Raw genomic sequence first — 13944 nt, forward strand, 5'->3', positions numbered from 1 at the left:
GTGTTCCTAGTTGCATATGTAGCAGAGGGTGGCCTAGTAGGCCATCAATGGGAACAGAGGCCCTTGGTCTTGTGAAGATTATATGATCCAGTAAAGGGGAATGCCAGGACCAGGAAGTAGGAGTAGGTGAATGGGGGAGCAAGGCGTGAGAAGGGTATGGGGACTTTTGGGATAGCATTTAAAATGTAAATGAAGAAAATATCTAATTTAAAATAAGAAATATAGAAGCACAAGTCTGAATTGAAAAGTTTAGTGACTGAAGTTATTCTCAGAAGACATTGTTATTAAACGTAAATTAGAGGCCAGACATAGTCACTTCCCACAAGTTATTGGTCAAGGAAAAACTCAAATAGCATAGTCTATAATCGTGGCTCTTGATTATCCATCAACAGCAATAAGGTGAGAACCTATTGCTGAATACACCACAGCTTTGTTGTAGAGCATAAAGATATCGACCTCAAATTGTCAAGCAAATATGCTCTCTGCTTTGTAATTTTCACAGTTTTTGGAAGGTAGTATGCAGGACAATAGAGTTTGGGGAAGACAGCAATGGTCTCACATAACACTAGATCCTGCACACAAAAGTAAAGAAGCTCCCAATGATACAACAGTGGCATGAATGTTATTGGGATACATTACTACTTCTGATCTGAGGCATTCTTCACAGGAAGGGTCCCGTGCTTGGTATTGTAATCTTGGACAAATGGCCATGTGTGCAGAGATAATAGTTAAAAATATAAACTATATATTTGTGCTGTTCTCAACATGTTTCTGAAAAGTTTCTTTCAGCAGTGGAATATAGTCAAAGAAGAGACTCAAACTGTTCAAAGTGCTGAGAGTGAGTGTGAGTGTTCATCCACAGATAGGCTATCTGTATTAGCCTTTTCTACACAATACTAGATGAAAGTAAATAAAAGGAGTGCTATGGAGTGCAGCTTCTGCACATAACCTGGCCATTGCACACATTAACCCAGAGCAGCTGTGAATATTCACACAGTACTTGAACAATCAAGCCAAAGTTCCATCACGATCAGAAAGGGACCCTGAGACCCCATCACTAGCCAAGGAGTGATTGTCAGTTGATAGCTTCTGAGAAAGGGCAGTTCATCATTCTTTAGGGATCTAGCCACAGACAGGTTGCACAAGCCCTGACTAATGTCCTTATATGAAAGCACATATGGGGAGCACTAATTGAACTAACTGAATTATTTATAAATGGACATGCAGTAAGAGAAAGAAGTTTGTGTGCCTACGAGGAATAAGAACGAGAAAGATTGGGTGCATGTGATTAAAATGATTTGTATAAATGCATGTCATTTTCTCAGGATAAAAATATCATTAAGGTAATTCTAGTAATTGAGGAGAGAGTACATAGAAAAATAAAAGTCTACTTTATAAATAAGCAGATTCCCAGAAAAGAGATACAACTGAGGAAAAAAAACCCTACAAATTCTGTGAAAGGATATCATTGAATTCAACAACACACAGGTGCTGTGATGGCAAAGAAAACTGAGGCATAAAAAGCCTCTGTTTTGTTTTGAAGAACACTTTCGTCTGGGCTCATAACAGAAAAGATTCGTAGAGGGAAGTCTATAATGAAATGCACCTCATAGGATATGCTGGGAGAAATTTAAGATGCAAATTAGATTTTATAATTGTGTAATTAACTCTAAGGAAATAATCCATTTTCCTTTTCTCAGCCTTTGTACCATACAAGGCACCGTCTACACTGATAGGACATCCTGCCTTTTGACATATTAATAACCCTATGTTTTCAAATTATTATTTTAAAACTAATTTTAATTTTCTCTTTATTTTATCTTTCCTGGTTATTAACTAAAGACAAACATATCCTCTGAGCTCCTGAGATTCAACTAATAACAAGGTTTGAAACATTTGCCCTAATACCTGAACACAGAGATATTCATTTTGGAGTTAATGCTATTAACAGCTTTAACATGTATTTTAATAGACTAGAGTAGGAGAGAAGCCATTCGATGCATTTCACAATGATCTTAATTAAGGTTATAGGAGAAGAGTCTTTTTGGGATTTCACTAAGTGTAGCTTTGTGCAGAAAGACAAATTTTTATGAGAAACTTTTAGCCATTACCTTTGAGTTAAAAAGGTGTAAGCCATTTTATTTTTGAGAAATTATTCTTTTTACAAGTTATTTATACAATTATCTTTGGCTCTCCTATGGAGATGACATTTTCACCATCACATTTGAGTTTACTTGAGGATTTTAAGAGCCTGCGTGGTCAGGAATCAATAAGCATTTGTTATCAGAGTGAGCCAAGTAATCTCAAGTTGCTGATTCCTCTTCATCAGTCTGGTTTTGTTAGTCTCACCCCACCTCAGCCCTTACCCTGCTGACCCTTCCCTGATGTTCCTCCTAACACCTGAAGACATCAGGCCTCCTTTGATCAGTGCCCTTGAGATTTCCTTCTTAAAACTCCATTGCACTATTTTCTTTGTGACTCAAAAATTGGGACAACCTACTTTCTCCATTTAAACTGATGTCCTGTCTTAGTCTATGTATTTCTTTAGATAAGTATAGAAGTGTCTACTTTTTCCATCTTTATATCAGATCTGTCTGTATTGCTTAATATTAAGTGAGGTTGGTTATTACAGTGACAGACTATAAATCAGAATTTGAAACACAATAAATAGGCTTTTTATCTGTAAGCTTGCTGAAAATGTACTTCTCTTTATTGTAGTGAGTGCCATGTCTTTTAGCCACTATTACATTTAGATGCTTTTGAAGCTCTTGCATGGGTTCTGGGGAGTCAGTTCAGTGGGAGCAGTGGGTGCCTTACAAGTATGAGGACCTAAATTTGAATACATAGGATCATGGAAACCTGGCCACAGGACTCCATACTTGTCGTTCCCGCACTACTGTGGGGAGAGAGACCAGACAATTCTGAGAAGCTTAAGAGCCTGTGATAAGTAGCAGAAAAACACTACCAACAAAAATAAAAACAAAAACAACCATTGACATAAATAAGACAACAACTCCCCAAACTAAGAAACAAGGTGGACATAAATATCACACAGCTACTTATGAGCTACTTAACATGGTGATAGGAATCAATCATTCCCCTGGAAGAGCAGCAAAAACTCTATAAATAGCTTAGACATTCCATGTGCCTAGTAAATACTGTTAATTTTAGTTAATCTCAGTGAATGAGAGCACACATATCCAGTTTTGTATACTGAAGTAAAATGTAATGTGAATTGTCAAACAACATCTTAGTGACTTAATAGAACTCACCATAATTAACAACAACAACAACAACAACAACAACAAACCACTGGAAGACAAACATGATAACTTTTGGTTTCATTGTTTATCTCTCTCTGGACCAAACCTTTTAGAGGGCACCAGGTTGTGGAGGTGTTCTACATATCATATAACAGAGAAATCATGACAGAAGTTTCTGGTTGTGTAGCATGCTATCACAGTACTGCACCTGTAAAATGCTAATCTGTTTGAACAGCTGTATTTTTATACATAATTTATTAGTGAATTGTTATTGAAAAAGATGCCTTTGTGTGAGAAGCCACTCTGCCAGCTAATCCCCAAAGGAGTCTTTTATGAGAACTATTACTTTAGTGAATAAAGGGCCCTTGTATGATATAAATGCACTGTATAGAATACAGCGGTGCACTAGTCCTCAGCATTGTCAAGCCACTTCATGACATAAGAATGAAAGTGGCACTCACTGGAATTTGACACTCTTTGTATACGGCACCATTTCAAATGCTCACTATTAAAAATGTATGAAAAACATTGAAAAATTAATAGGAGAAAAAAGTGCTCACATTTTCAAAGGTACATACTTTCTGTCTGTCATGAAATATACTCACTACTACAACCTAAAGGTAAAGACGCCTTCAGTTAAAGGTGTAGCTCGTACAAAGAATTTTTTCTCTAACTTTTGGAACCATATATTCCCTATTATATTACATTCTTATTACATTAAATAACACCAACAATATTGAGGTAGAGTTCAATTTTCTAAAATTGTAAGGTTCTTGAGTACAAATTGGATTTATTTCCAATCACATGCATTTTTTTAATGCAAATTCAGGGAAGCAGCCACAGAAAGTACCATCTCTACAACATCCCACTGGCCGATTTCATATAAAAGAAAAGACTACATTAGAGTTTCAAAAACAACAGCATGAAATGGAGATAAAACCCAGTATGACTGATACAACACAAGAGGCAAATGCAAGGTTTCTATGACTGAATCCAAGCTATAAGACATGCTACAGTTCTTATTTTTTCTGTTATAGTCACTCAGCATAAAGAATATTACTGACTACAGAGGTATAGGAAACATAATTGTTAAATTATGTAAAATGGGGATGACTCAGTAGCTAAATGAGGACCAGAGTTCAGAACCATTGTCTGAGCTCTCAGAAACAGTGGTAGTTCCAGGCCCCCAGACCCTCTAATACTCTCCACAGGTAACACATGTGTATGCTCATATAATCCCAGAAGCATGCAAACATAAATTTCTGAACTAAATAATATCAACTTTGAAGAAGTATCTATAGAAATATAGTAAACACATTTTTAATATTAATTTGAAATGTAAAGAAGTTAAGTGAATTTATGACCATAGTATTGCTGTGCATCTCCATGTATCAATTTCCCTCTGCACCTCCCCATAGTCATCTGTATAATTAGTTCCAAACTTATATGTTCATGGCTGGCACAATTTTGCCATTAAAATCTATAATGTTCAATGGGTTATTTCTTGCTGTAAAGACAATATTATTCAGGCATTTAATAATTTATATGTACAGAAGTCTCTTTCTTCAAGAACACGCCCTGTCCTCTGACTGTGGTGTAACACCATGGCCAATGAACACGGTTTCTCTATTATTTTTTTCCATTTCTCTGATCATGTTCTCAGCACACAAAATAAATGCAACTAGAATCCTGGTTCCTGATCATTTACTTTTTATTTATTTATTTTATTGGTTATTTTATTTATTTACATTTCAAATGTTATCCCCTGGAAGGATAACATCCCCTGTCATCGTCATCCCCCCCCCTGCTTCTATGAGGGTGCTCCCCCACCCACCCATCCACTCCCACCTCACCGTCCTAGCATTCACCTATACTGCTGTATTGAGCCTTCACAGGATGAAAGGCATCCCCTCCTGTGGATGCTAGATAAGGCAGTCTTCTGCTAACTCTGAGTATTTTTGGATAAGAACACAGACTTATTTGAAGAGAAACATTTGAAACTGATTTCTAAAGAGATGGGTAAACTCTACAATTTATCATTTGTAATTTTCTTGTTTCAACTGTGGAAGGAAGCAAATAAATAATTATTTAGGGAGTCAAAGGGAAAGACATTCACATATATTAACAAGATGTGAAATGGAGAGGTGGGCAGAAACGATGCTAGTTTAGAGGGTATGGCATTGTCACTAATGAAAAAAGAAGAGGCCAGTGTCCAGGCATGGATACACAGGCTTTTTCCTTGCCTGTTTTTTGTATCGTTTTACAGTGGGAAGGTCAGAGCTGAGAAATACAGGTGGATTGAAGAAGAAAACACTGTATGTGGTTATAGTAAAAGTAACAACAAGGGTAGATTAAGGTCTGCAAACTATGATTGGTGCAACTCAGAGATAAATTGGGAGCCTTTGAAAATTTGAGCAGAGTATAGAATTTGATTTTGGTGACTATGATTAAAATACCCAGAGTAGTGGCAGGTAGGTTGGAAGTGGAAGCTGTGAGACGAATTACAAATGAATTATAAAACTAGAGAAATAGTAGTAACTAGCCAGGATCCATCATAGAAAACATGATGAGAAAAGGACTGTGCTAATACAAGCACCTGAGGATGTCTGAGGAGGGAACTGGAAACTTTAGAACGATGTAGGTGCTGGGAGCCAGACTGGGTTCATTCCAGCTTTTAACTGTAAAGCTATCTACAGTTCCAAGACTGTGCTATGTTTTAAAGTATGAAAGTAACATTTTTTTTTTTTTGTTACAACAATGTATGAGAAAAAGAGAAGTCAATAATGACTACAAACTTTTGGGGCTGAATAATTCACATTTGTCAGTGTAGAATAAGCGTCCCAAAAAAGAAGAAGATAGTATGAGATGAAAACTAGGAAGAAAATTAAAACAGGAGTTTAGTTGTGGATATGTCATTTCTGAGATACCAGTCATGCATGCAAACGATGAGCTCATACAGGACATTGAATATGCAGATTTATCTCTTGATAGTGATACATGTTGAGATCACTCATGATGATGCTACAAATGAGAGACTAACAATATATAACTAAATATATATATATATATATATATATATATATATATAACTAAATATAAACTAAAATAACTAAACAAATATGAGAAGGGATCTATAGGAGATCATCCTAGGACTTTATTGTTATGGAATCTGAAAAAGAGCCATTTAAACAGAAAGACAGATTCTAGGAGTTGAAGAAAAATTGGCAAGGCAAGTGAATTCCAAGATTAAAGGGAGGAAATCTGTCACAACTTGTCCCAGGGAGAACTGAAAATGAAAGGCTTAGAGGAAGCTTGGGAAGAACACAGTACATGTAACTATTGAGATACTGACAGAGTCAAAAAACCATCTTTTCAATTATTGTCGCTTGGAAAAGACACTTGTCACCCACCTCAAGAGCCTGAGTTCAAAACCAGGTACCTAAATGGTATAAGGAAGGAACCAAACTCCAAATACTGCGTTTTGATCCTCATTTGTGAGCCACTGTGTGCACAACCATACACAGAGCACACACAAACACACACACACACACACACACACACACACACACACATTTAAAAAAATGTTTATAAATCTTTGTGGTGAGGAAGACAGAATGGTTAGTGATGGCTGCAAGTGAATGATGCAGAGTTTACTGTGGATTGTCATTGAAACCAAGTTGGCAAAACTTCGTAAATCTTCCAATAATTTCCACAGTTTGCACATGCTATTTAGATCAATCCTCCCTCATGGATTAGCTTCAGGTTGCCAGTCTCATCATCTTTCCCTGATATATTTGGAATTGTTAAGAAAGAGCCCTCAGTTCTGTTTCTAAAACTAAATTGGGCTCCTGTAAAAATGTTTTAGTTTGTTCGTCATTCTGTGTGAAGCCGAGGGGATGGGGGCTTGCAGCTCTTTTTTTTTGTTTGTTTGTTTTTTGGTTTTTTTGTGTTTTGTTTTTTCGAGACGGTTTCTCTGTGTAACCCTGGCTGTCCTGGAACTCACTTTTACAAGAAAGAAACTAGAACTTCCTATCAGTCTTCCTTGTGGCCTGTGGTCTGAGCTGCTGCAGCAGCATCTGGGACTCACCTATGGCCTGTTTCTATACCAGGTCCCACCTATTTTCCAATGGGTTTCCCCAAAGAAACCAAACACTTCCTATGTTCTTCCACCAGTAAATTCTAAAGCATGCTAGAAGAACTGGTGTGCTTGTGGACTCTCTGCAGGCTCAGTCATGAATGTCTGACCATTCACTATTCCTTCTGTTTTCTCTGCCTCACTCTCTTCAGCAAATCATGTTGTTCTTTCTCTTACCAAGAGTATCACTATATTTAATAGTGGTCCTTACACTGTAGTGTGCTACAAGAGCATAATGTTTGTCATTATTATAAGCTTAGATTTACATATATTTGATCTAATAACTGTTTCTAATAAGAAATTTTAATTTCCACATTGACATCAGGCATAACACAATGATGTTATTATAACAAAATATAACAGGCAGGGAATTATGCAATGGCTGGAATTGATGAGCTAATTAAATATATAATTTCATATATAGTGGAAATTAAAGTTACTAATGCATAAATGCTAATGAAATGAATTTGCCAAGTATCTGAATATTAAATCATCCCCATCACAGTATTTTATATTTGTAATGTAATTGAACAATTACACAATGGTTTTCTTTTTCTTCTTTTTTTCCTTTTCCTTTTTTTTTTTCTTTTTTGACAATTAACTGGTCTTTGAATGACTAGGGCTTGATTACGGATATGTGGAATGCTGTTGATAAAGAAAAGAAAGAATTTGGGTGGTTACATAGATTATATGTATATTTTATGAATGCCCATAGATTGTGTTCACAAGGCAATGAGAAAATGAAATTCAGGTCATGTGGGAAGAAAATGAATCAACATAGAGGGATGAGAAAATGTCATGCTTGCAACCAAGGACACCATACAGGAATCCTTATATCAAAATACATGATATTAGAACCTTATAAATATATGTATATAAATATACACATGCATATATAGACAGACAGGACTAGAGACATAGAGAAGTGATGAGAAGACAGAGTGATTGATCCTTACTGCTATTAACGTTTGTTTCTTGATACTCTTTAGAGTAAGCCCTGAAGTTTGAACCGCTTAAACCTATCCAGAGATTCTAATGCAGTCATTAGAAGAGATGGCAGATTAATGTCAATGACAACACCTGATCAAAACCAAATAAAGGGACATTGGCAAACAAAACTCCACATTTGTTTTTCATTCCTCTATACAGGTTGATTTTTTTTTTTTGCCATCACACTTTATGCATTTCTTTACTGCCTATTACATAACTCACTAGTGTAAACTTCTGAGTTGATAGTTTTTAATATCCACACTAATGATATGAATGACCACACAACCTTTCAATGCTGGAGCATTCTGGAAATGACTGCTTGTCTTACCAGTGAGTATTTCTCCTCACTCTTCAATTATTCTCATCATTATGTCTTTCACTTTGAAGAAGTGCCTTTATTGTTTGTTTTAGAACAAATCTAGTGGATATAATTTCTCTGTCTTTGTCTGAGAATGTCTTCACCTCTATTTTTCAGAAGAGTAATTTTGCTGGGTGGTGTATTCCTGACTGGCAGATTTATTTTTTTCTTTAGTAAAGAAGCCTTACATCTCTCTCACAGAAAGATTTTTTTTCTGAGATTTTTTTCTCAGATGAGTTGGGCCATATCTATGTGTTATTTATTATTTTTCCCTTGCAGCTGTGAAACTTTGCCTCTTTATTGTTCTCCCTTGAAAGCCTGATTTTAAGAAGCTACTGAGTAGATTTTGTTAAGTCTGACTGTGGACCTTTCTGTCATTAAATATTTTTGTCCTTCTCTATGTTTGAAAACTTCTCTAGCCACCTGAACATTTGTTGTTGATACTATCCAAATCTCTCTTATGTCTTTTCATTTTCATGTGTGTATTTCAAATACTTTCTAAAAATGATAGTTTCAGAGATCATTCATATAGTTTAAATGTCTTCTGCTTGATTCTATTAATGTTTCTTAAACTTGGTCAATCATGATATTGTTATTTGCATTGTGTGAGTTTTTAAATATTACTTCCCATCTTTGCTAAATTTCTGTTAGAATATTCATCTATTTCTCATGTTTTTGAAACTTGTTGAGTTTTCTTAGCCATCTGTCTTAAATTTTGTCTGAAAGTTTCCCACCATGACTACCATCTGCTTAGTTTATCTTCAGTTAGGGCTTGATATCTGGAAAACTCTGATTGCTATGGGATTTACCATCTGGAAGTGAAAGGGGTGGGTTTTAAATAAATTCTTCCTAATCTGACTTTATTTGTGGATGTCTTTCCAGAATTTTAACATTGCTGCTCATATCTCTTGGGCTTCCAGGGACATTGACTATGTTAGGACTTGGAAGTTGATGGTGGTTGTGGTTGGCCAGTTTTCTACTTTGGGTGTGTTGACACAATGCCAGTGGTATACTGCAATCTTAATGTGATTTTGTTAAGAAAGAGTCAAGAGAGTAGCTAAAATGGGGAATGTACAAAAAATATTATTCAAAACATGCAATGGCTCACTTTAATTGAAACTTACATTGATTTCAACCACACCCATAGTGGTTGACAACCAAATGTAACTCCATCTTTAGGTGATGCAGCACCTTCTTATGCTCTCTATGGTCATCAGATCCAAGGGCAAAACATTCACAAGCATAAACAAACTAAGTAAATCTTTAATAAAAATATTCACAGCACAGTCAAAGAATATAACATATCCAAAAATGGCAGTATTTTAATTACTACTCCTTAATACTGACAAATAATATTTAAAAGAAAAACAAACTTAGAACCATAAAGCATGATTCTTATAAGGACATGCTCATTGCCTTAATACAAAGGGTTTTTTTCTTTAGGACTATAGAAATCCTAGATATAATCTCCAGAAGGAATGGTTAAATAGGAAATAATACTATAATTTAATATATGTATTTGGTCTAAATACCTTGTTGGAATTTGATACTCAACATGAACATACTCAAATTTACTTCACAAAGTATAAATGTCAAATTTGAAGACAAAATAGGTACTTCTTGATGAGACAGTTTAATTAAAATGGTAAACTTTGCAGTGCTCTTAGTGACAAGAAAGGAAGGTAAGAGAATTTAATGATCCAACGAAAGACATGCTCCACCATACCTCAAGAACACTCTCTCAGCTATGTCCATAACAGCTTTATTCATAGTAGCCAGAACTTGGAAACAATCCAGATGTCCCTCAACTGAAAAATGGATAAAGAAAATGTGGCATATACACACAATGGAATACCACTTAGTTGTTAAAAACAAGGACATCATGAAATTTGCAAGCAAATGGATTAAATTAAAAAAATACCATCCTGAGTGAAGTAACCCAGACCCAGAAAGACACTCATATAATGTACTCACATATAAGTGAATATTAACCACAAAATAATGGATAAACATGTTATAATCTACAGTCCCCAAGAAGGTGAGTAACAAGGGAGCTTACTAAATCTCACTGAAAAGGGGAAAATAAAATAGAGCTCAGGAGTAGATAGGGAGGGATAAAGGTTGGGGAGGGGTTCAGGATGGGTCATGTGCAAGGAAGGAGAGAGAGAGGGAGAGAGAGAGGGGGGAGGGGGAGGGTGAAGGGAGAGGGAGAGAGAGAGAGAGAGAGAGAGAGAGAGAGAGAGAGAGAGAGAGAGAGAGAGAGAGAACTGGAATTCAGGATGATTTAGAAACCTAGGAAAATGGAAACTCCCAGGAATTTCTGAGGGTGACTCTAGCTCCATATCCTAGCAACAGCTAATATGAAACTTTAAATGGTCACCCCATATGAGTAGGCCAGACTTCCAATGGAGGAGTGAGGACACCTACCCAGCCACAATTTGTTCTGTTTACAAAATGTGCAGGCATAAAGTTGCAAGAGAAATTGAGGAAATGGCCAATAAATGACTGGTCCAACTTGAGACTTATGCTATGAGACAGAGCTCATTTCTGACACTGTTAATGATATTCTCCGATACTTGAAGACAAAAGCCTAATGTGACTTCCTTCTTAGTGGCTTCACAGAGCAGCTCATGGAAACATGCAGAAGACCCACAGGCATGGAGTTTGAGGAATCTTGTTGAAGGAGCCAGAAACGTCAAGGACAAAAGAAAGCCTACAGAATCATCTATTCTGGGCTCAAAGAGGCTCAGGGAGACTGAACCATTCACTTGGGATGGAACTAGGCCTTCTACACATATGTAACAGATATACAGCCTGGTGTTCATGTGGGACTGCTAACAGCAGGCCTGCCTCTGCCTTTGTTGCCTGCTTTTGGATTCCTTACCACAGCTGGGCTGCCTTGTCTAGCTTCAATTGGAAATGAATTGGATCTGGCTAGTCCTACTGAAACTTGATAGGCCAAGAGGTTTGATAACCATGGGAGGCCTCCATTTCTTTGAGGAGAAATGAAAAGGGGGTGTGGGGGAGGTGAAGTTAGAGACAGGGACTGGGAGGAGGGGGTAGCTGTGATCAGGATGTAAAGTAAATTAACTAGTAAAAAACTAAGGATTTAGTATATATGCTTTTTGCAAAAATAAAATCAGGCAAGAAATATTCATTTCTTTAAGATAACACCCTAGTGTACTTAGACAGTTCTCAGTGTAATCATATTATTAAAATAATTGTCTTTTGTTATTAGTTTGCTGGTCATCCATGACATTAATTTTAGGTAAGTATCTATGAAATAAATTTTAAGGATAAAGATGCAAACATAAAAGAGTGAATTATATGATCCATTCTTATCTCCTTGTACAAAGCTCAAGTCTAAGTGGATCAAAGACCTCCACATAAGACCAGAGACACTGAAATTAATAGAAGAGAAAGTATGAAAAAGCCTTGAAGATATGGGCACAGGGGAAAAATTCCTAAACAGAACAGCAATGACTTGTGTTGTAAGATCAAGAATTGACAAATGGAAACTCATAAAATTGCAAAGCTTCTGTAAGGCAAAAGACATGGTCAATAAGACAAAAAGGCCACCAACAGATTGGGAAAGGATTTTTACCAATCCTAAATCTGATAGGGGACTAATATCCAATATATACAAAGAGCTCAAGAAGCTGGACTCCAGAAATTCAAATAACCCCATTAAAAAATGTGATACAGAGATAAACAAAGAATTCTCAGCTGAGGAATACCAAATGGCTGAGAAGCACCGAAAAAATGTTCAACATGCTTAATCATCAGGGAAATGCAAATCAAAACAACCCTGAGATTCCACCTCACAACAGTCAGATTGGCTAAGATCAAAAATTCAGGTGACAGCAGATGCTGGCGAGGATGTGGAGAAAGAGGAACACTCCTCCACTGCTTGTACAACCACTCTGGAAATCAGTCTGGAGGTTCCTCAGATAATTAGACATAATACTACTGGAAGATCCAGCAATACCTCTCCTGAGCATATACCCAGAAGAAGTTCCAACTGGTAATAAGAATACATGCTCCACTATGTTCATAGCAGCCTTATTTATAATAGCCAGAAGCTAGAAAGAAACCAGATGTCCCTCAAAGAAGAATGGATACAGAAAACATGGTGCATTTACACAATGGAGTACTACTCAGCTATTAAAAACAATGGATTTATGAAATTCGTGGACAAATGGATGTATCTGGAAGATATCATTCTTAGTGAGGTAACCAAATCACAAAAGAAGTCATTAGATATGCACTCACTGATAAGTGGATATTAGCCCAGAAACATAGAACACCCAAGATATAATTTGCAAAACACAAGAAAATCACGAAGGAAGACCAATGGGTGGATACTTCATTCCTCCTTAGAATAGGGAACAAAATACCCATGAAAGTAATTACAGAGACAAAGTTTGGAGGTAAGATGAAAGAATGGACTATCCAGAGACTACCCCACCCGGGGATCCATCCCATAATCAGCGTCCAAACCCAGACACTATTGCATATGCCAGCAAGATTTTGCAGAAGGGACCTTGATATAGCTGTCTTGTGTGAGGCTATGCCACTGCCTGGCAAATACAGAAGTGAATGCTAACAGTCATCTATAAGATGGAACACAGGGCCCCCAAGGGAGAAGCTAGAGAAAGCACCCAAGGAGCTGAAGGTGTCTGCAACCCTATAGGTGGAACAACAATATGAACTAAGTAGTAACCCCTAGAGCTGCATATGTAGCAGAAGATGGGCTAGTGGGCCATCACTGTGAAGAGAGGTCCCTAGGTCTTGCAAACTTTATATGCCCCAGTACAGGGGAATGCCAGGGCCAAGAAGCAAGAATGGGTGGGTAGGGGAGCAGGGCGGGGGGAGGGTATAGGTAACTTTCGGGATAGCATTTGAAATGTATATAAAGAAAACATCTAATAAAATAAATAAATAAATAAATAAATAAATAAATAAATAAAAAATTTTAAAAAGAGTGAATTCTAAATGTAACTAAAAATCAAATAATTTCAAAAATCAATTTGAAAATTATGGATTACAAGTGTGGTAGGAAGCACCTGAAACACTCAGGTGCCATGATACAGAATAAATGAGAATCACAGAATTCTAACTTCCCTTTTTGGGCTCTATTTCTCTATTGTTAAAGTTTTACTGTTCATTTATGTTTCTATATTTGAGTTTATAACATC

General features: G+C 36.6%; 1 protein-coding gene across 10 annotated transcripts in view; it reads right to left on the reverse strand.

The window, feature by feature from the left end:
- Positions 1–13944, reverse strand: part of Cntn5 (contactin 5) — a 1270553-nt gene that overhangs the window by 1146911 nt on the left and 109698 nt on the right. Inside the window, exon 1 of one of the 10 annotated variants that reach the window (XM_011242366.2) lies at positions 10473–10555. The exons of the other annotated variants lie outside the window; for them this stretch is intronic. The gene's annotated coding sequence lies outside the window, so the exon portion shown is untranslated. Of the gene's footprint in view, positions 1–10472; positions 10556–13944 lie in introns of those variants that run through there. 10 annotated transcript variants of the gene reach the window in all.

This window comes from Mus musculus, chromosome 9, assembly GCF_000001635.26.
Source record: "Mus musculus strain C57BL/6J chromosome 9, GRCm38.p6 C57BL/6J".
Lineage (NCBI taxonomy): Eukaryota > Metazoa > Chordata > Mammalia > Rodentia > Muridae > Mus > Mus musculus.